The sequence below is a fragment of the Coregonus clupeaformis genome, chromosome 9, assembly GCF_020615455.1.
Source record: "Coregonus clupeaformis isolate EN_2021a chromosome 9, ASM2061545v1, whole genome shotgun sequence".
Classification (NCBI taxonomy): Eukaryota; Metazoa; Chordata; class Actinopteri; order Salmoniformes; family Salmonidae; genus Coregonus; species Coregonus clupeaformis.
Genome location: NC_059200.1, coordinates 5,770,544 through 5,791,655, shown reverse-complemented (window position 1 = coordinate 5,791,655; position 21,112 = coordinate 5,770,544). Strand labels below are relative to the sequence as shown.

At 44.0% G+C, this 21,112-nt stretch overlaps 1 pseudogene; it reads right to left on the bottom strand.

Moving 5' to 3' along the window:
* Positions 1-874: 874 nt before the first annotated feature.
* On the bottom strand, positions 875-13,630 carry LOC121574546 (annotated as a pseudogene).
* Between the last annotated feature and the right edge of the window lie 7,482 nt (positions 13,631-21,112).

The following is a 21,112-nucleotide window of genomic DNA, read 5'->3' as shown; positions in this document are numbered from 1 at the left end:
ACATTATTCTGTCCATTTATCCAAAGCTTCCAAGCAGGGGCGCAACTTTGGTTTTAGCCTACCCGACTGCTCGGAGGCGTCCGCATGGTCCTAAAGCATACCGTTGCCTCGTTTTGTATCACATTCCAATGATAAAACTGGGGGGGGGGGGCAAAATTCAATTTCAGAATCCCCCCCCCCCCACACCTCATAGTGGCGGTGGGGTTATGGTATGGGCAGGCATAAGCTACAGACAACAAACACAATTGCATTTTATCAATGGCAATTTGAATGCACAAAAATACTGTGATGAAATCCTGAGGCCCATTGTCGTGTTATTCATCTGCCGCCATCACCTCGCAAGGATCTGTACACAATTCCTGGAAGCTGAAAATGTCCCAGTTCTTCCATGGCCTGCATACTCACCAGACATATCACCCATTGAGCATGTTTGGGATGCTCTGGATCGACGTATACAACAGTATGTTTCAGTTCCCGCCAATATCCAGCAACTTCACACAGCCATTGAAGAGGAGTGGGACAACATTCCACAGCCTGGTCAACTCTATGCAAAGGAGATGTATCGCACTGCATGAAGCAAATGGTGGTCACATCAGATACTGACTGGTTTTCTAATCCACGCCCCTACCTTTTTTTTAAGGCCTCTGTGACCAACAGATGCATATCTGTATTCCCAGTCATATGAAGTCCATAGATTAGGGCCTAATGAATTTATTTCAATTAACTGATTTCCTTATATAAACTGTAAGTCAGTAAAATCTTTGAAATTGTTGCGTTTATAATTTTGTTCAGTGTAGTTGAAAAGTTGCTAATTAGCTAAAATTATACGTGATGAGATTCGAACTCGCAACCTTAGGGTTGCTAGACGTTCGCGTTATCCGCCCGCCCATTCACCCCGACCAACCATACTACTTTCATTTTTGCCTTAAGGAACCATCTGTCTTACGTAACCATACCAAACGTAACATTTCATACTAATCCACATTTCCGAATTTACCCATTTACTATGTTACGTCTCTGAGACCAGGCTGCCTCTCCTCTGCATTCACCAGCCTGCAGTTCCTGTTGCTCCCATTGGGTGTCGCTGATGAGTCGATCGTTTAGCTGCCTGTAGTTCTGTGGGTGAACGTGTCTTTGCCTCCATACCTCCTCATACAGGCTCTGTGTGACTGGGAGCAGAGGGGAGAACCTCCCAGTCTGAGCTAAGGTCTGGGCATAACCCCACTGGTCCTTGTCCATCTTCAGCATGTGTTTGAGCTGCACCCCCCTCTCTGCCTTCCTCTTCAGCTCTCTCTGGGCCTCCTCTTCCATCTCAGCACGCGACGGCAGGGCCTCGGAGTCCTCCAGCACTGCAAGGGCAAACTGGATCTGAAGAGAGAGAGGGGCAGAGTGAGAGAGAGATAGAGATGGTGAGGGAGGGGTGGGAATGCCAGATATTTTGTTCCACAAAAAATAAGATTTTCAACAACATCAACCATCTTTAAGCCTCCTTCCTCATCTGGCAGTGAAAGTGGGGGAAGGGGCAAATTATTTTGCAGATGCCAATGATGAAGAGTGATGGGAAGGCTGGAGGCATCAGGAACCTGTAGAGCGGAGTTACCAGGTGCTCCTGGACCTCCAGGCCCAGCTTGGCCGGCTCTAGGAAGGGGTAGCTGAAGTTGTAGCCCGTACAGAGCAGCAGGACCTGGGCCTGGGTAATGGACCCATCCTGGAACTGCAGAGACCCATCCTCCTGGACCTCCACCACAGGTGTAGCCTGGAAGACCCCATAGGGCAGAGGGAAGGGCAGGGTGGGCTTACCATGGCTCAGAGTCACCTGGGCATTGGATCGACCCAGTTCTAGTGAGATGTCCAGTCCTGAGGCCCCAGCACCACCACTGACTGACCTGAGAAGGGCTCTGGGTGGCGGTATGAGTGACTGTGGATCACTTTGCCTAGAAAGAGAGACGGGGATGGGATGAGATACAGCTTCAGAGAGAGAGGGAGATAAAGAGAGATGGCATGAGATACAGGCCATGAGTTTTTCCTGACCACCTAACCTGGCCCAGACGTTTTCCAGATCAGGTCACATGGTCAGAAAAACCCAGACATGAGATATACACTACATGACCAAAAGTATTACACTACATGACCAAAAGTATGTGGACACCTGCTCGTCGAACATCTCATTCCAAAATCATGGGCATTAATATGGAGTTGGTTCCCCCTTTGCTGCTATAACAGCATCCACTCTTCTGGGAAGGATTTCCACTAGATGTTGGAACATTGCTGCAGGGACTTGCTTCCATTCAGCCACAAGATCATTAGTAAGGTCGGGCACTGATGTTGGGCGATTAGGCCTGGCTCGCAGTTGGCATTCCAATTAATCCCAAAGGTGTTCGATGGAGTTGAGGTCAGGGCTCTGTGCAGGCCAGTCAAGTTCTTCCACACCGATCTCGACAAACCATTTCTGTATGGACCTCGCTTTGTGCACGGGGGCATTGTCATGCTGAAACAGGTAAGGGCCTTCACCAAACTGTTGCCACAAAGTTGGAAGCACAGAATCGTCTAGAATGTAATTGTATGCTGTAGTGTTAAGATTTCCCTTCACTGGAACTAAGGGGCCTAGCCCAAACCATGAAAAGCAGCCACATACCATTATTCCTCCTCCACCAAACTTTACAGTTGGCACTATGCATTCGGGCAGGTATCTATCTCCTGGCATCCGCCAAACCCAGATTCGTCCATCGGACTGCCAGATGGTGAAGCGCGTGATTCATTTCCACTGCTCCAGAGTCCAATGGCGGCGAACTTTACACCACTCCAGCCGACGCTTGGCATTGCGTCTGGTGATCTTAGGCTTGTGAGCGGCTGCTCGGCCATGGAAACCCATTCATGAAGCTCCCGACGGACAGTTCTTGTGCTGACGTTGCTTCCAGAGGCAGTTTGGAATGCGGTAGTGAGTTTCTGTATAGCACTTTGTGACATCTGCTTATGTAAAAAGGGCTTTATAAATACATTCAATTGATTGATTGTTGCAACCGAGGACAGACGATTTTTACGCGCTTCAGCACTCCCGTTCTGTGAGCTTGTGTGGCATACCACTTTACGGCTGAGCCGTTGTTGCTCCGAGACGTTTCCACTTCACAATAACAGCACTTACAATTGACCGGGGCAACTCTAGCAGGGCAGAAATTTGACGAAATGTCTTGTTGGAAAGGTGGCCAAGTTGAAAGTCACTGAGCTCTTCAGTAAGGCCATTCTACTGCCAATGTTTGTCTATGGAGATTGCATGGCTGTGTGCTCGATTTCATACACCTGTCAGCAACGGGTGTGGCTGAAATAGCCAAATTCACTAATTTGAAGGGGTGTCGACATACGTTTGTATATTTAGTGTAGGAAGAGAAAGATAAGCTAGATGATGACTCTGGTGTGCACCTTTAAATCGCTCTAGCCCAGGGATGGATGGGATGTGATCCCGACTTGTCACGTGAAGTCACCTCCCACTTCGTCATTGGTCCCTTCTCCTCTGTCGCCATGGTGACAGGGCTCACCTCCTCCACCACAGTGCTGAACTAACAAAGAGTGGGGGAGATATGTGGTGAGAGGCTTTAGACTATTTTCCTGTGAAATCAAATACAGTTTTTCCTTTTTTCACCTGAAATTGATGAGTGTGGACCTTCCTTCTCTACCCCTGACAAAGGACCACAAGGCATTGTGTGTGAGTGGACGGTAACTAACCTGACGTGTGGTGTGATGCGGTGGCTCTGGCAGTATCTCTCCAGATATCTCTGCACTTCCTGGTGTGGCAGGAAGGAGGGTAGCTGGGGGTCAAAGGGGAAGTCAGGGAACATCATCACCTCCTTGGGCAGGTTGGTCCTGCATAGAGGGAGGGAGAGTAAGACATGAGACACACAAAATAAGACCAGGGTCATGTCAGAGAGAGAGAGAAAAACAGAGTGAGAGGTGTGAGGTTAGAGTGTTACAGTACCTGAGGTCTCTGTACATGCTGCTGTGAATGGGCAGCCCGTTGTCATAGCTACCGGTACGTTCCTCACAGAACCAGGTGCCACCCACGTGTTCCGTGAGCTTGTAGGCGACAGGTGGTGCGAAGGTGTCTGGGCGGGACAGGATGTGACGTGCGGCACACAGACCTGCAGCTCCCACGCCCACCACTGCAACGCGCAGCTGCTGCATCCTCACGGTCCTGTCAGAGGACACAGACAGACAGGGGGACATGCCAATCACAAAACCTGGAATACAATTACATCAGGGACCTATTCAGGAGGGTGTTTATAGCATTAAAGCTAGAGAACTGACTAATAACTGAAGAAAACAGACAGGGGCACTGTGAGACAACACTGACACCCAATAGACAATTTGAACTGCCAGCTGCCTCAATTATTTTTTTTAATGTATTTCTTTGACATATTCTGTATGAAAAGCGCTATATACAGTTGAAGTCGGAAGTTTACATACACTTAGGTTGGAGTCATTAAAACTTGTTTTTCAACCACTCCACACATTTCTTGTTAACAAACTATAGTTTTGGGGGGGGGGCGCTAGAGAGCGTGCTATGGAGTAGACGTGCATTGCTAGAGCTCCGCTCAATTTTGAAACAAATTAATATTTATCTTAACCTCTCACAACCTATAACTTCAAACAAATATGACAAAGGGAAAAGGCAACAAAAAAGGGGGCGCTAAACAAGATAATTGGAATGAGATAGACAACGAACCAATTTCAACGTCGCCGACCCACGAGGAGCTAGCTGAAGAGGCTAGCTTCCAAGAGTTCCCCACAGATCCTACTCAAAGTGACATACTGGCTGCCATAAACGCACTAAGCAAGAAGGTAGACACAAGGTTGGCTGATATCTCAAAGAGTATTGGGACTTTGGCCGAAACTGTGAAGGCAACTAAGGGAAGGGTGCACGAGGTTGAGCAGACGACAATCGATCACGAGGCCAGGCTACAGGACATAGAGAAACAGTGCGCAACGTTCAAAAATGACAACAAAACCCTGAAGGCCCGACTGGAAATGCTCGAGTCGCATTCAAGACGCCAGAACATCCGAATATGTGGGATCCAGGAGGACACTGAGAAAGGGAAACCCACTGAATTTGTCTCGGAGCTGATACCGGCATTGCTGGGGAGTGAACACTTCAAAACGGCCATCCTGATCGACCGCGCACACAGAGCACAGGCAACGAAGCCGGCCAAGGGCGGGCCACCAAGGCCATTCATCGTAAGGCTGCACTATCCCCACACCAGGGATCTTATCCTCAAGCTGGCTAGTCAAAAGTTCCCCCTTAACTACAACGGAGCCAGGGTGTCTCTCTACCCAGATCTTACCTTGGAGGTGAGGAACCAACGGAAAGAGTATGATGAGGTACGCAACAAATGCAGGGCGGCCAACATCCGATATGGATTCCTCTTCCCAGCCCGGTTTAAGGTGACAGTCGAGGGATCAACACGTACGTTTGACAACGCAAAAGAGGCCGATCTGTTCTTGACAAGCAAGCTCCCCGGCTGAGGATACAGAACGGCTGTGCCAGCAGGCTAAATGGCCAAATACAGGCCAGGAATGTGTGTGAATTGAATTTCCGGCCTATGTCTTTTCGATCAGAAGATCAGAAATTGGGACTTATACAGTGGGGGAAAAAAGTATTTAGTCAGCCACCAATTGTGAAAGTTCTCCCACTTAAAAAGATGAGAGAGGCCTGTAATTTTCATCATAGGTACACGTCAACTATGACAGACAAAATGAGGAAAAAAAATCCAGAAAATCACATTGTAGGATTTTTTATGAATTTATTTGCAAATTATGGTGGAAAATAAGTATTTGGTCAATAACAAAAGTTTCTCAATACTTTGTTATATACCCTTTGTTGGCAATGACACAGGTCAAACGTTTTCTGTAAGTCTTCACAAGGTTTTCTCACACGGTATTTTGGCCCTTTCTCCATGCAGATCTCCTCTAGAGCGTGATGTTTTGGGGCTGTCGCTGGGCAACACGGACTTTCAACTCCCTCCAAAGATTTTCTATGGGGTTGAGATCTGGAGACTGGCTAGGCCATTCCAGGACCTTGAAATGCTTCTTACGAAGCCACTCCTTCGTTGCCCGGGCGGTGTGTTTGGGATCATTGTCATACTGAAAGACCCAGCCACGTTTCATCTTCAATGCCCTTGCTGATGGAAGGAGGTTTTCACTCAAAATCTCACGATACATGGCCCCATTCATTCTTTCCTTTACACGGATCAGTCGTCCTGGTCCCTTTGCAGAAAAACAGCCCCAAAGCATGATGTTTCCACCCCCATGCTTCACAGTAGGTATGGTGTTCTTTGGATGCAACTCAGCATTCTTTGTCCTCCAAACACGACGAGTTGAGTTTTGACCAAAAGGTTCTATTTTGGTTTCATCTGACCATATGACATTCTCCCAATCCTCTTCTGGATCATCCAAATGCACTCTAGCACGGGCCTGGACATGTACTGGCTTAAGCAGGGGGACACGTCTGGCACTGCAGGATTTAAGTCCCTGGCGGCGTAGTGTGTTACTGATGGTAGGCTTTGTTACTTTGGTCCCAGCTCTCTGCAGGTCATTCACTAGGTCCCCCCGTGTGGTTCTGGGATTTTTGCTCACCGGTCTTGCGATCATTTTGACCCCACGGGGTGAGATCTTGCGTGGAGCCCCAGATCGAGGGAGATTATCAGTGGTCTTGTATGTCTTCCATTTCCTAATAATTGCTCCCACAGTTGATTTCTTCAAACCAAGCTGCTTACCTATTGCAGATTCAGTCTTCCCAGCCTGGTGCAGGTCTACAATTTTGTTTCTGGTGTCCTTTGACAGCTCTTTGGTCTTGGCCATAGTGGAGTTTGGAGTGTGACTGTTTGAGGTTGTGGACAGGTGTCTTTTATACTGATAACAAGTTCAAACAGGTTCCATTAATACAGGTAACGAGTGGAGGACAGAGGAGCCTCTTAAAGAAGAAGTTACAGGTCTGTGAGAGCCAGAAATCTTGCTTGTTTGTAGGTGACCAAATACTTATTTTCCACCATAATTTGCAAATAAATTCCTTAAAAATCCTACAATGTGATTTTCTGGAATTTTTTTCCTCAATTTGTCTCTCATATTTGACGTGTACCTATGATGAAAATTACAGGCCTCTCTCATCTTCTTAAGTGGGAGAACTTGCACAATTGGTGGCTGACTAAATACTTTTTTTCCCCACTGTATGATAGGTGAGATGTTGTGGCTAATATAGCATTGTTTGGCATGTCATGTTTTAGCGCCACTCACCCCCTAACATGAGAGTTAAGTTAAGTGTTATTTAATATTAGTTTATATGCGGAGCATCTATAGAAGACGAGTTAGTTCAAGCTTTATGTCTAGACACCCTAACGTTTGTGTGTTAGCCAAGGAGTGCTTCGTTTGGGGAAGTCACTCAGTAAAGGGACGGGAGGGGGGATGGGGTCTGTGTTTTATGTTCACGTTTATTAGTACAGGTGGCATGACAAGCTCCGCACGGCGGGACGTTTTTTCTTCTGGGTTTTGTATGACAGCAGCAATTTGCTTTAAAATAAGAAATGCCACATAGTGACCGAGCACAGAGTAGACCAGGTGGAATAAAGATAGTCAGCTGGAACTGTAATGGATTAGGGCATGTCGTGAAACGAGCTAAGGTTTTTTCTCATCTTAAATCACTGGGTGCTGACATAGTGCTTCTTCAAGAAACTCATATTAAACGCACCGCGCAGGCCAAGCTACGAGTCGGCTGGATCGGTCAGATATACCAGTCTAACTTTGATGCAAAAGCGAGAGGGGTAGCAATCCTGATAAGGAAAAACATTCCTTTTGTTTACTCAACCTCGATTTCAGATCCTAATGGTCGGTATATTATTGTGGCTGGTACACTGAATTCAAAACCAATAACCTTGGTCAATTTATATGGACCCAACTTCGATGATCCATTATTTTTTCAAAGGGTATTTAAGGCCATACCAAATATCTCGGATACAAGTGTTATTGTTGGAGGTGACTTTAACTGTACGTTAGACCCTCTTTTAGATAAACAGCTATCAAGGTCACTTCAACAATCAAATGCCAGTGTCTGTCTAAATACATTGATGACAAACCTTAACATTGTCGATATTTGGAGACTGACGCACCCAACAGACAGGGATTATTCTTTCTTTTCATCAGTTCATAAATCATATTCCAGAATTGACTATTTTTTGTTGGACTCCAAACTAATTTCAGCAGCTGAGTCGGTTACCTATCACCCCATTCTAATTACGGACCACTCTCCTCTGTCCATGGTGCTGAAACTCGATAATATGTCGACAGGTCGGCGACCGTGGCGCTTAGACGCATACCTGTTGAAAGATGAGGCTTTTTGTCAGTATTTGAAGGAGCAGATTGCCTTTTTCCTCAGTACTAACGACACGGGGGATGTTGACGACTCCACCCTTTGGGAATCTCTAAAGGCTGTGATTAGAGGTTACATTATTTCTTATACATCAGAGAGGAAGAAACGTGCCAATACTAGGCTGAGAGAAATTGAAAGAGAGTTAGGGGAACAGGAGAACGTTTTTAGGACAAATTCCTCGTATACAGTCCTTGAGAAGATCACAAAGTTAAAGTATGAATACAATACCATCCTTTCGAAACGGGTGGGCTCTTTACTTGCTAGAACGCAACAAAGTTATTTTGAACTGGGGGACAAACCACATAAATTATTAGCAAGACAGCTAAGGCATGTACAAGCATCTAGAGCTATTCACAAAATAAAAGACAAGAAGGGTAAAATAGTAACAGATCCGCAGGACATTAATAAATGCTTTGCACAGTTTTACTCAGAGCTATACCAATCAAAATGCGATGCTACTGATCCACAAACTATGGAACGCTTTCTCGCTGATTGTGAACTTCCTAAACTAGACAGGGGGCAGCTGCCGCACTCGATGCAGGGATAACCTTAGATGAAATTAACACAGCGATAGCACAATTTCCAAACAGCAAGGCCCCTGGGCCCGATGGATATGTAATAGAATTCTACAAGAAGTACTGCGCTAGTCTATCTCCACTTATGCTGCGAATGTTTCAACAATCCAAAGAAAATACCAAACTCCCGCAAACACTGTATGAGGCTACAATAGCCCTGATCTTGAAAAAAGATAGAGATTCCATGGAGATGTCGTCGTATCGCCCCGTGTCGTTACTCCCCATAGAAAACAAGGTGTTGACAAAGATATTGGCAAACCGATTAAAAAAATATATTTCCGACATCATACACCCTGACCAGACAGGTTTCATCCCGGGCCGACATATATACTACAATTTGAGACGCCTTTTCAACGTAATGTATCATGATCATAAAGTTGAGGCAGTGGTAATAGCTCTTGATGCAGAGAAGGCGTTCGATCAGATTGAGTGGAAGTATATGATGTCGGTTCTGGAGCATTTCGGATTTGGAAAGGAATTTATTAATTGGATAAGAATTATTTATGCACACCCAATGGCGTCCGTGGTGACCAATCAGGAAATGTCGCAGTCATTCCGCCTGTTCAAGGGGTGCCGACAGGGGTGCCCTATTTCGCCTGCTCTCTTCGCTATAGCCATGGAACCCCTTGCTACGCGCATTCGGGCATGTGCCGATATAGCTTCTGTTAAAATAAAAGACACACAGCACAAAATTTCCCTATATGCAGACGATGTTCTTTTGTTTTTGTCCAAGCCTAAAACTTCTATTCCACCATTACTTAACTTGATAGACACATTCGGCTCCTTCTCTGGCTACAAGATAAACTGGCAAAAAAGTGAGTTGATGCCAATATCACGGCCTGTGGATATGCAATTTCTGCAATCTACCCCGTTTAGAACAGTGAGGGACAAGTTCACAAGCCTTGGCATTGTAGTGACAAGAGACCTTGACCAGCTATTGAAAGTGAATTGGGACATGAAAATATATCAGCTTAAACAAAATATAGATTTCTGGAAAACTCTGCCTATTTCCTTGGTTGGTCGTATAAACGCTATTAAAATGGTTGTCCTACCCAGGTTTCTTTACCTCTTCCAATGTCTACCCAATTTCATACCACAAAGCTATTTTAAGAAACTGGATTCAATAGTAACTCCATTTTTATGGGATAACAAGGCAGCCAGAATTGCAAAGAAGCATTTATGCAAGTACAAGATAGAGGGGGGCTTTGGCCTTCCTCACTTCAAACTGTATTATTGGGCTGCTAATCTGAACATTGTGTCTTTCTGGAGGGAAAGTTTACCTGAGATGAGACGGAAGGATATGCCTTCATGGCTTTTGATTGAGCAGGCCTCCTGTCAACGTTCCTCACTCCCTGCACTTGTTAATAGCCCATCATATGTGAAAAAAGCCACTTATGACTCTAACCCAGTCATTGGTCATACTCTTAGGATCTGGAAACAGATTAGGGATTTTCTTAACATACCCACTGTTTACATAGACAGCCCGATTAGCCTGAATCATGCTTTCCACCCTGCATTGGATGATGTGGTGTTTTCACAGTGGAGGGAGAAGGGGCTCACAACAATTGGTAATCTATACATAGATGGTCAGTTAGCTTCATTTCAACAACTACAGGCAAAGTTCAACATGCCAACAACACATTTTTTCAGATACCTCCAAATCAGGAATTTCTTAAGGACACATATCCCACAGTATGGCATGAAGCCAAATAGTCCTACATTAGATAGCTTGATTCTTGTCAAACCCCACTCAAAAGGGTCGGTCTCTAGACTGTATGATGTGCTACAGGCCCACATAGAGGTATCCACAGACACCATTAAAAGGGCTTGGGAACAAGAACTTGGTTCAGAAATCTCAAATGAGGACTGGATAGAAGCTCTCAGGAATATAAACCACAGTTCAGTGAATGCCAGACACAACCTTGTACAGTTTAAGGTGATACACAGGTTACACTACTCAAAAGTAAAACTGCATAAAATATTCCCGGACACCTCACCACTGTGTGAGAGGTGCAAGCAGGAGGAGGGGACGTTGTCCCACTTATTCTGGACATGCCCTAAATTACATGCTTACTGGGCTCTCATTTTTGATTACTTATCTAAGGCCTTTGATAGAGTTCTAGCCCCAGACCCATTGATCGCTCTGTTTGGTACAGTTGATGGGAATAACCAGGAGGGGAAAGCTGTCTCTCTTTGTACTCTATTAGCCAAAAGGCTCATATTGCAATTTTGGAAATTGGAGACTGTACCTACCTTTGAAATGTGGTTACGGGATTTAGGGAATGTAATCCATATGGAAAAGATTCGATACAACACCTCCAATAGAAGTCCATTGTTTTACAAAATATGGCAGCCGATACTGGATAAATGGTCTAGTCCCGCTTCATAACTGGGCTGACGATCTGCTGCTACTCTGTGCTGTACTCCACTCAATATTTATTTTTGGCTGAACTACACTGCTTGTAATGACTATATGCTGTCTTCTTATACATGTACCACCTAATAGGATTTTGTTTTATTTTGTGTATGTGTGAGTTAACTTTTGTTTTGTCCTCTAAACTGGCCATCCCATCCAACAGTACAATGAATGTCATTGTTTGTATTGCTGTCTTTACTTTATTTTTATTGGAAAATAATAAACATATTATAAAAAATAAATAAAAAAAACTATAGTTTTGGAAAGTCGGTTATTACATCTACTTTGTGCATGACACAAGTTTGTTTACAGACAGATTATTTCTCTTATAATTCACTGTATCACAATTCCAGTGGGTCAGAAGTTTACATACACTAAGTTGACTGTGCCTTTAAACAGCTTGGAAAATTCCAGAAAAGGACGTCATGGCTTTAGAAGCTTCTGATAGGCTAATTGACATCATTTGAGTCAATTGGAGGTGTACCTGTGGATGTATTTCAAGGCCTAACTTCAAACTCAGTGCCTCTTTGCTTGACATCATGGGGAAATCAAAAGAAATCAGCAAAGACCTCAGAAAAATGTGTGGACCTCCACAAGTCTGGTTCATCCTTGGGAGCAATTTCCAAATGCCTGAAGGTACCACGTTCATCTGTACAATCAGTTGTACGCAAGTATAAACACCATGGGACCACGCAGCTGTCATACCGCTCAGGAAGGAGACGCGTTCTGTCTCCTAGAGATGAACGTACTTTGGTGCGAAAAGTGCAAATCAATCCCAGAACAACAGCAAAGGACCTTGTGAAGAAGCTGGAGGAAACAGGTACAAAAGTATCTATATCCACAGTAAAACGAGTCCTATATCGACATAACCTGAAAGGCCACTCAGCAAGGAAGAAGCCACTGCTCCAAAACCGCCATAAAAAAGCCAGACTAAGGTTTGCAACTGCACATGGGGACAAATATCGTACTTTTTGGAGCAATGTCCTCTGGTCTGATGAAACAAAAATAGAACTGTTTGGCCATAATGACCATCGTTATGTTTGGAGGAAAAAGGGGGTTCTTGCAAGCCGAAGAACACCATCCCAACCGTGAAGCACGGGGGTTGCAGCATCATGCTGTGGGGGTGCTTTGCTGCAGGAGGGACTGGTGCACTTCACAAAATAGATGGCATCATGAGGGAGGAAAATTATGTGGATATGTTGAAGCAACATCTCAAGACATCAGTCAGGAAGTTAAAGCTTGGTCGCAAATGGGTCTTCCAAATGGACAATGACCCCAAGCATACTTCCAAAGTTGTGGCAAAATGGCTTAAGGACAACAAAGTCAAGGTATTGGAGTGGCCATCACAAAGCCCTGACCTCAATCCTATAGAAAATGTGTGGGCAGAACTGAAAAAGCGTGTGCGAGCAAGGAGGCCTACAAACCTGACTCAGTTACACCAGCTCTGTCAGGAGGAATGGGCCAAAATTCACCCAACTTATTGTGGGAAGCTTGTGGAAGGCTACCCGAAACGTTTGACCCAAGTTAAACAATTTAAAGGCAATGCTACCAAATACTAATTGAGTGTATGTAAACGTCTGACCCACTGGGAAGGTGATGAAAGAAATAAAAGCTGAAATAAATCATTCTCTCTACTATTATTCTGACATTTCACATTCTTAAAATAAAGTGGTGATCCTAACTGACCTAAAACAGGGAATTTGTACTAGGATTAAATGTCAGGAATTGTGAAAAACTGAGTTTAAATGTATTTGGCTAAGGTGTATGTAAACTTCCGACTTCAACTGTATATATTATTATTATAATTATTAGTCACTGACATACTATAGCACTGGTAGTGTACACAACAGACAAACACTGCACACTGTCACACACACTGTCCTACTGGGTAACAGTGTATCTGATGCCAAACAGATACATCTCAGCTAAGGTAGAGAATGCACAGGATCTAAACATTACAGTGTGTGTTTGAGCAGTGGGTGTCGATGGGAGGGGACTGAGGGTGTTTCAAAGTTCACTTACATAAAACTAGAATTATGATACACATACTGTAAGTGTGAAGCCAAAAACAGCTTTGCATTGAGCAGGGTTAAGACAATAGAAGAAGAAAAGTATTTGCTTGTAATTTCAACAGAAGACTAGAAGAAAAAGTCCTTACTCTCACAATCCTTCAGTAGTGCTACAGCCTATAGTGCTTTTCAGTACATAGTGAACTTTGACATTGGGCATTGAATCAACCGACTGCAGACGAAAGTCAAGGAGTTAAGTCGGGGGAGGTGCATCTGTGACAGCCGAAAGTCGGACACTGATGGTGTTTTCCAAAAGCAAGGCTCAATGCAACATCGCAGTGTTGCCATTGTTTATACAAGTTTTCTTTATAATGTCAAAATAAACATGTCTCCAAAATAAACATGTCTCCAACCTCCATATCATATGTAAAGTGTTGGTCCCGTGTTTCATGAGCTGAAATAAAAGATCCCAGAAATGTTCCATATGCACAAAAAGCTTATTTCTCGACAATGGTGCACAACTTTGTTTACAGCATTTCTCCTTTGCCAAGATAACCCTTCCACCTGACAGGCGTGGCATATCAAGAACCTGATTAAACAGCATGATCATTACACAGGTGCACCTTGTGCTGGGGACAATAAAAGGCCACTCTAAAATGTGCAGTTGTCACACAACACAATGCCACAGATGTCTCAGGTTTTGAGCGTGCAATTGGCATGCTGAATGCAGGAATGACCACCAGAGCTGTTGCCAGATAATTAAATGTTTATTTCTCTACCATAAGCCGCCTCCAACTAGGGCTGGGCGATATATCGAATTAATTTGAATTTACATTTTTGCGAGATATTTTCAAATGCCTGTATCGCAAGAATGAAGGATTTGTTATTTTTCGTTTTCATGAGTGTTTATGTCCGTTTGTTCTCATGTTGTATTTTTGGTCTCGTCGTCTCCTTCACTCCTCTGTGTGCATCTTTCCATTTACACCAGAGATCTGTATATAATGACGAGATGCAAGTCTCCACCCTAACAATAGGAGTCGTTGTCCCAAAGGCGGGAAGGCAGGTGACAAGCTTAGGTCCAAAATAAGCCTATAGAAATGCATTTTGGACAGATTTTAGTGAGAGTAAAACCTCTCGCTTCGCCTCTTCCTCTATGGTTTACACACACACACCAAGCCCCTCCCACTGCCTCTCATGCCAACAATGTTGTGGTGGCAGCATCATGTTGTGTGGTGTTTTTCATCGGCAGGGACTGGGAAACTGGTCAGAATTGAAGGAATGATGGATGGTGCTAAATACAAGGAAATTCTTGAGGGAAACCTGTTTCAGTCTTCCAAAGATTTGAGACTGGGACGGAGGTTCACCTTCCAGCAGGACAATGACCCTAAGCATACTGCTAAAGCAACACTTGAGTGGTTTAAGGGGAAACATTTAAATGTCTTGGATTGGCCTAGTCAAAGCCCAGACCTCAATCCAATTGAGAATATGTGGTATGACTTAAAGATTGCTGTACACCAGAGGAACCCATCCAACTTGAAGGAGCTGGAGCAGTTTTGCCTTGAAGAATGGGCAAAAATCCCAGTGGCTATAGAGACATACCCCAAGAGACTTGTAGCTGTAATTGCTGCAAAAGGTGGCTCTACAAAGTATTGACTTTTGGGGGGGTGAATAGTTATGCATGCTCAAGTTCTGTTTTTTTTGTCTTATTTCTTGTTTGTTTCACAATAAAAAAATATTTTGCATCTTCAAAGTGGTAGGCATGTTGTGTAAATCAAATGATACAAACCCCCCAAAAATCCATTTGAATTCCAGGTTGTAAGACAACAAAATAGGAAAAATGCCAAGGGGGGTGAATACTTTCGCAAGCCACTGTATAACCATTAACTTTGGGTGTATCAAGTATTTCAAATTACAACCCAACAACTGAAACCAGACTGTGGCCCTTATCCTCTCCATAGGATACCTAATATCTAACAATAACATATTTTCAAGTTTAGAAGTCAGAACCCATCAGCATACTGCCAAATTGCAGACACTGATAGTGAGGATTCGTTCAATCAGTCACTTGCATGAACACAGAAATTGGTAAATAGAAAAGCACAAACATAAAAATGTCCATCACAGATTCATCCTCAGTTTTCTCCTATCACAGCCATTGAACTCTGTTTTAAAGTGACATTGGCCTCATGGTGAAATCCCTGAGTGGTTTCCTTCCTGTCCGGCAACTGAGATAGGAAAGACGCCTGTATCTTTGTAGTGACTGGGTGTATTGATAAACCATCCAAAGTGTAATTAATGACTTCACCATGCCCAAAGGGATATTCAATGTCTGCTTTTTACAAATGTTACCCATCTACCAATAGGTGTCCTTCTTTGCGAGGCATTGGAAAACCTCCCTGATCTTTGTGGTTGAATCTGTGTTTGAAATTCACTGCTGAACTGAGGGACCTTACAGATAATTGTATGTGTGTGGTACAGAGATGAGGTAGTCATTCAAAAATCATGATAAACACTATTATTGCACACAGAGTGAGTCCATGCAACTTATGTGACTTGATAAGCACATTTTTACTCCTGAACTTATTTAGGCTTGCCATAACAAAGGGGTTGAATACTTACTGACTCAAGACATTTCAGCTTTTAATATTTGATTAATTTGTTAAAATTTCGAAAAACATAATTCCACTTTGACGTTATGGGGTATTGTATGTAGGCCAGTGACAAAATATATCAATTTAATCCATTTTAAATTCAGGCAGTAACACAACAAAATGTGGAAAAAGGCACTGTAAGTGTGTGAAACATTGTTGCATTTAAACTGGAACTGACAGCATTTTAGCAACATGAAATCTTACTAAAATCTGTTCATATACACCCCCCAGGAAGAATATTACACTTTTTACAAATTTTCTGACAAGCGACCACTTAGATATGATAATTTTCACAGTTTCATAGATTCTTAGAATGTTTGGGAATTAGGTATACTAAAGCATTTGTCAAAATCCTATAGCAATATAGAGTGGGAAAGTGGTCGTGCGTTTGGAAACTGCAGTAAATAAAATTGAATAAAAACATCTGTCTTGTCCAGGACCGGAGTCTACACAGACCGGTGCGCTATAGCCAATCAGAGCTACAGTAGGCCTTTATACAAACAAGCCATTTGCCACACGGGCCTGCCATCATTCACTTTGAACTGGACTGTGTATTTACAGGCAATTGCAATAGCGCGAAATTAGATCATTAGAACGCATTCACCAAAAGCCACAAAATACACCTGAATGGATTTCTGTAAAATGTAAACACCACGGGAGTCTTACATTTGGGAACTTTACAGTCCTATTGCTCAAACAACCATGAAAAGGTAAGCTCTCTCTCCCGGAGTTATGCACATCAACAACAACAAGATCAACAACTAATGCTAACCAGAGCAAGATGAGCTAAAATCTAACGAAGGAACATTAGATAAACCCTCTCAAACATTTTCAGCTAGTTGGCCATCAAAATTGCACTGATAAACGATGGGGAATTGTAGCCTCCTCGTTCTTCTGCAGCTTGCCTGCCAACGCATGCTTGTCCCAACCAAGCACCCAAGCTAACTGGCTAAAGTTGTCTACCTTGCTAGCTAGCTACTTCCAGACAGAAATGAGAGAACACCTCACTCTGACCATTTTACTCGCCGTAGCAGAGCTGGTTAGGCTGTTTACATGTTATCTAGAGCGTTCTTGACTAACTATTACTTTTCGTAAATTCATCAGTTGTTCTGTGCTCTGGCAGACTCAGACGAGAGTGCTCTGAATAGGAGTAGATAGCCAGAGTGAATTTGCGAACGCAAGAGAAATGCTAACTGGATGACAGTTGTTCAAGTTCTTGCTAGCTAACCAAATTACACCTGCATCTCTAGCTGTGTATAGCCACCGAAAAATGATATGAGGGTAAAAAGTCAGTCACTCACCCACTGCTTCAATGGCATGACATGACATCCTCCTAGCAGCTATCTAGCTAGCTAGATAACATTAGGCTCCGTGTTATTAGCTTGCTACATAAATAGATACGCTAGCCTATTAGCCACGTTATGACTTACTTGTGATCATTGCCCTTGCTAGTGTCGTGTATTGGGATTATGCCTTTGTTAAATGTTTTTCTTGAAGAAATGGAATGTTGGTTATGTTAGGTCAAATGTAGCCGTTTGGAGGGTGACGTCCCAGGGGAGACTGGTGATTGGCCAGAAGAGGGAGCCACCCATCTTTTTGCATTGTTTATAAATAGGGGTTAAACGATGAAAGGGCAGAGCAGCCATTAGAATTGGAGGACACTGCTCTCCAGACCTCGCGAGTCTGTAAACTTATGCTGTAAGCTTGTGATAATGAATAAAGACTTCTAATCAAGGTACAGCTTAAGCGGACTCCTTTGTTTATCAGCAATAATTACCACCACTCACTCGATACGACACTAGTTTGATTGTATTGACTTTCCCAGCCTTAGTTACATTCGTCCGTTTTTGTCTAGAATATTGAGTCATTGAAACTGAAACAGTGCATCCCTAATGGAGGACGCAAACAATGTACCAGGCCAGCTGTGATTTACAACCTGATAGCAATATTGTTTGGACTACCAAGAAATATATTGGTGAATTATATGAATCATGCATTGAACTGCATCCATCTATTCTGCCAACAATGCCTTAGTGTACGTCATGGAACGTTGAGTCAAATATAACCTATTTTTAAAACCTCTTACAAAGTTGGTTTTGTAGCATAAATTAGGAATGTTATATTTTTGACTGATATTCTGATTGTCTGTTTCATATCTGCAAAGTAGTTAAAACGTTGTCAGTTCCATTTTAAACTTTAGGTCACCGGTTACTTTGTGTGCTAAACGTGAAATGTTTTTTGCAATTGGAAGTAATAGTTGTACATTTCGATTGGTAAATGCTTAATGGTTGTGTTTTTGTATTCTTATGATTGGGACCTACTGGCTTATTATGTCTGAGTTTATGGACTGCTTATCCTTTAATATCATGCTGTATGTGACTGCTGTCTTTCCATCGGCCCTATGCAGTTGTGTAGTGGTGCCTGGAGAAGTGGGTATCCTCAAAATTTGCCCAAAAGTTTCCAAACAGCCCGCCCAGCAAAGGAAACACACCCTGTGTGAAAAATCCTGTTTTCCTATGTTTTATTTAATGAGTTTTCCTGTAGATATGTCAGATTTTCACTCTCAAAATCACACTTTCTTTCAATAGAAGAAATATACACATTTGTCCACAACAATGCATAAACCACATCAATCTGATTGGGTGGGCCTGTCAGGGCCTGGCTCCCCAGTGGGTGGGACTGTGTCCACCCAGGCCCATCCATGTCTACGCCCCTGATGCAAACAGCACATGATGACAATTGCACATCACAAATAGCCTACTAACCAACACTTCGGACTACATTTTTTCAATACCTGGTTTGCATACCCATTGTTGCCTTAGTTAGCATTTACTGGTAGATACCATAAGTTGAAACGTCTTTCCTACCCTACCGGCTACCGATTTCATTCTTCTGTGAGCTGGTCCATGCCAGAACCAGTTGAGAGCTGCAAAACCTTGCTGCCTGCAGATGATATTCCGTTGACACTAGGCTATGTGTGCGCCGCGCATGTGTAAATATTTCATGAGCTTTGCGATTGTGTAGGCTACTTTGTGCATGATTTCTCTATTGTACTACATAATTGGTAAGTCGTATACCTCCACTACACTACTTAGATACTCATCAGTAGGGATTAAGAAGTGAGTATACGCAATGCCCACTGAAAGAAGTGGGTATACGGTTTATACCTGCGAATACCCTCCACTACACCACTGGCCCTTTGTGTGCGCTGGTATCACGGTTGCTGTCCTTTCAGAATCACGAAACTGTCACACACTGAATGCCTATAGGTTCGCCACTGCACAAACATGTCTATAATATATAAGGCTGTTAAGATATTAATGTTTCACGAAAGGAGTGTACATTGGCGATTTTAGCATGTACATTTGTAAGTCGCTCTGGATAAGAGCGTCTGCTAAATGATGTAAATGTAAATGTAAATCTTGGTGGGGCAAACTGATATATATATTTTTAAATACATGTCAGCAAAGCCACTACACAACACTAAACAATACATTAATTGCACTATAACGGTGACAAACGGTGCCAACAAGCTGTCCCAACAGCAGCACTTTATTTTCAGCACCATGGAGTGAACGCTTACCACTGCTACACCTGGCTATCATCGAAGCCTTGTCTGGCAGCGAAACAGTTGATTCAGCCTAATTTGCTGCCTTTTAAAAAAACATAGCTGATATGGCTGACTTGCTTAAACAAATGGGGTTTCTACTGACAATTGAGATGTACAAACTATGGCATAGTTTTAAAAAAACAAGGTCGAATCATTACATTTACATTTACATTTACGTCATTTAGCAGACGCTCTTATCCACAGCGACTTACAAATTGGTGCATTCACCTTATAGCCAGTGGGATAACCACTTTACAATGTTTTCTTTTCGGGGGTAAGGGGGGATAGAAGGATTACTTTATCCTATCCCAGGTATTCCTTAAAGAGGTGGGGTTTCAAATGTCTCCGGAAGGTGGTGAGTGACTCCGCTGTCCTGGCGTCGTGAGGGAGCTTGTTCCACCATTGGGGTGCCAGAGCAGCGAACAGTTTTGACTGGGCTGAGCGGGAACTGTGCTTCCGCAGAGGTAGGAGAGCCAGCAGGCCAGAGGTGGATGAACGCAATGCCCTCGTTTGGGTGTAGGGACTGATCAGAGCCTGAAGGTACGGAGGTGCCGTTCCCCTCACAGCTCCGTAGGCAAGCACCATGGTCTTGTAGCAGATGCGAGCTTCAACTGGAAGCCAGTGGAGTGTGCGGAGGAGCGGGGTGACGTGAGAGAACTTGGGAAGGTTGAACACCAGACGGGCTAAGGCATTCTGGATGAGTTGTAGGGGTTTAATGGCACAGGCAGGGAGCCCAGCCAACAGCGAGTTGCAGTAATCCAGACGGGAGATGACAAGTGCCTGGATTAGGACCTGTGCCGCTTCCTGTGTAAGGCAGGGTCGTACTCTCCGAATGTTGTAGAGCATGAACCTACAGGATCGGGTCACCGCCTTGATGTTAGCGGAGAACGACAGGGTGTTGTCCAGGGTCACACCAAGGCTCTTCGCACTCTGGGAGGAGGACACAACGGAGTTGTCAACCGTGATGGCGAGATCATGGAACGGGCAGTCCTTCCCCGGGAGGAAGAGCAGCTCCATCTTGCCAAGGTTCAGCTTGAGGTGGTGATCCGTCATCCATACTGATATGTCTGCCAGACATGCAGAGATGCGATTCACCACCTGGTTATCAGAAGGGGGAAAGGAGAAGATTAGTTGTGTGTCGTCTGCGTAGCAATGATAGGAGAGGCCATGTGAGGATATGACAGAGCCAAGTGACTTGGTGTATAGCGAGAATAGGAGAGGGCCTAGAACTGAGCCCTGGGGGACACCAGTGGTGAGAGCATGTGGTGCTGAGACAGATTCTCGCCACGCCACTTGGTAGGAGCGACCGGTCAGGTAGGACGCAATCCAAGAGTGTGCCGCGCCGGAGATGCCCAGCTCGGAGAGGGTGGAGAGGAGGATCTGATGGTTCACAGTATCAAAGGCAGCAGACAGGTCTAGAAGGACAAGAGCAGAGGAGAGA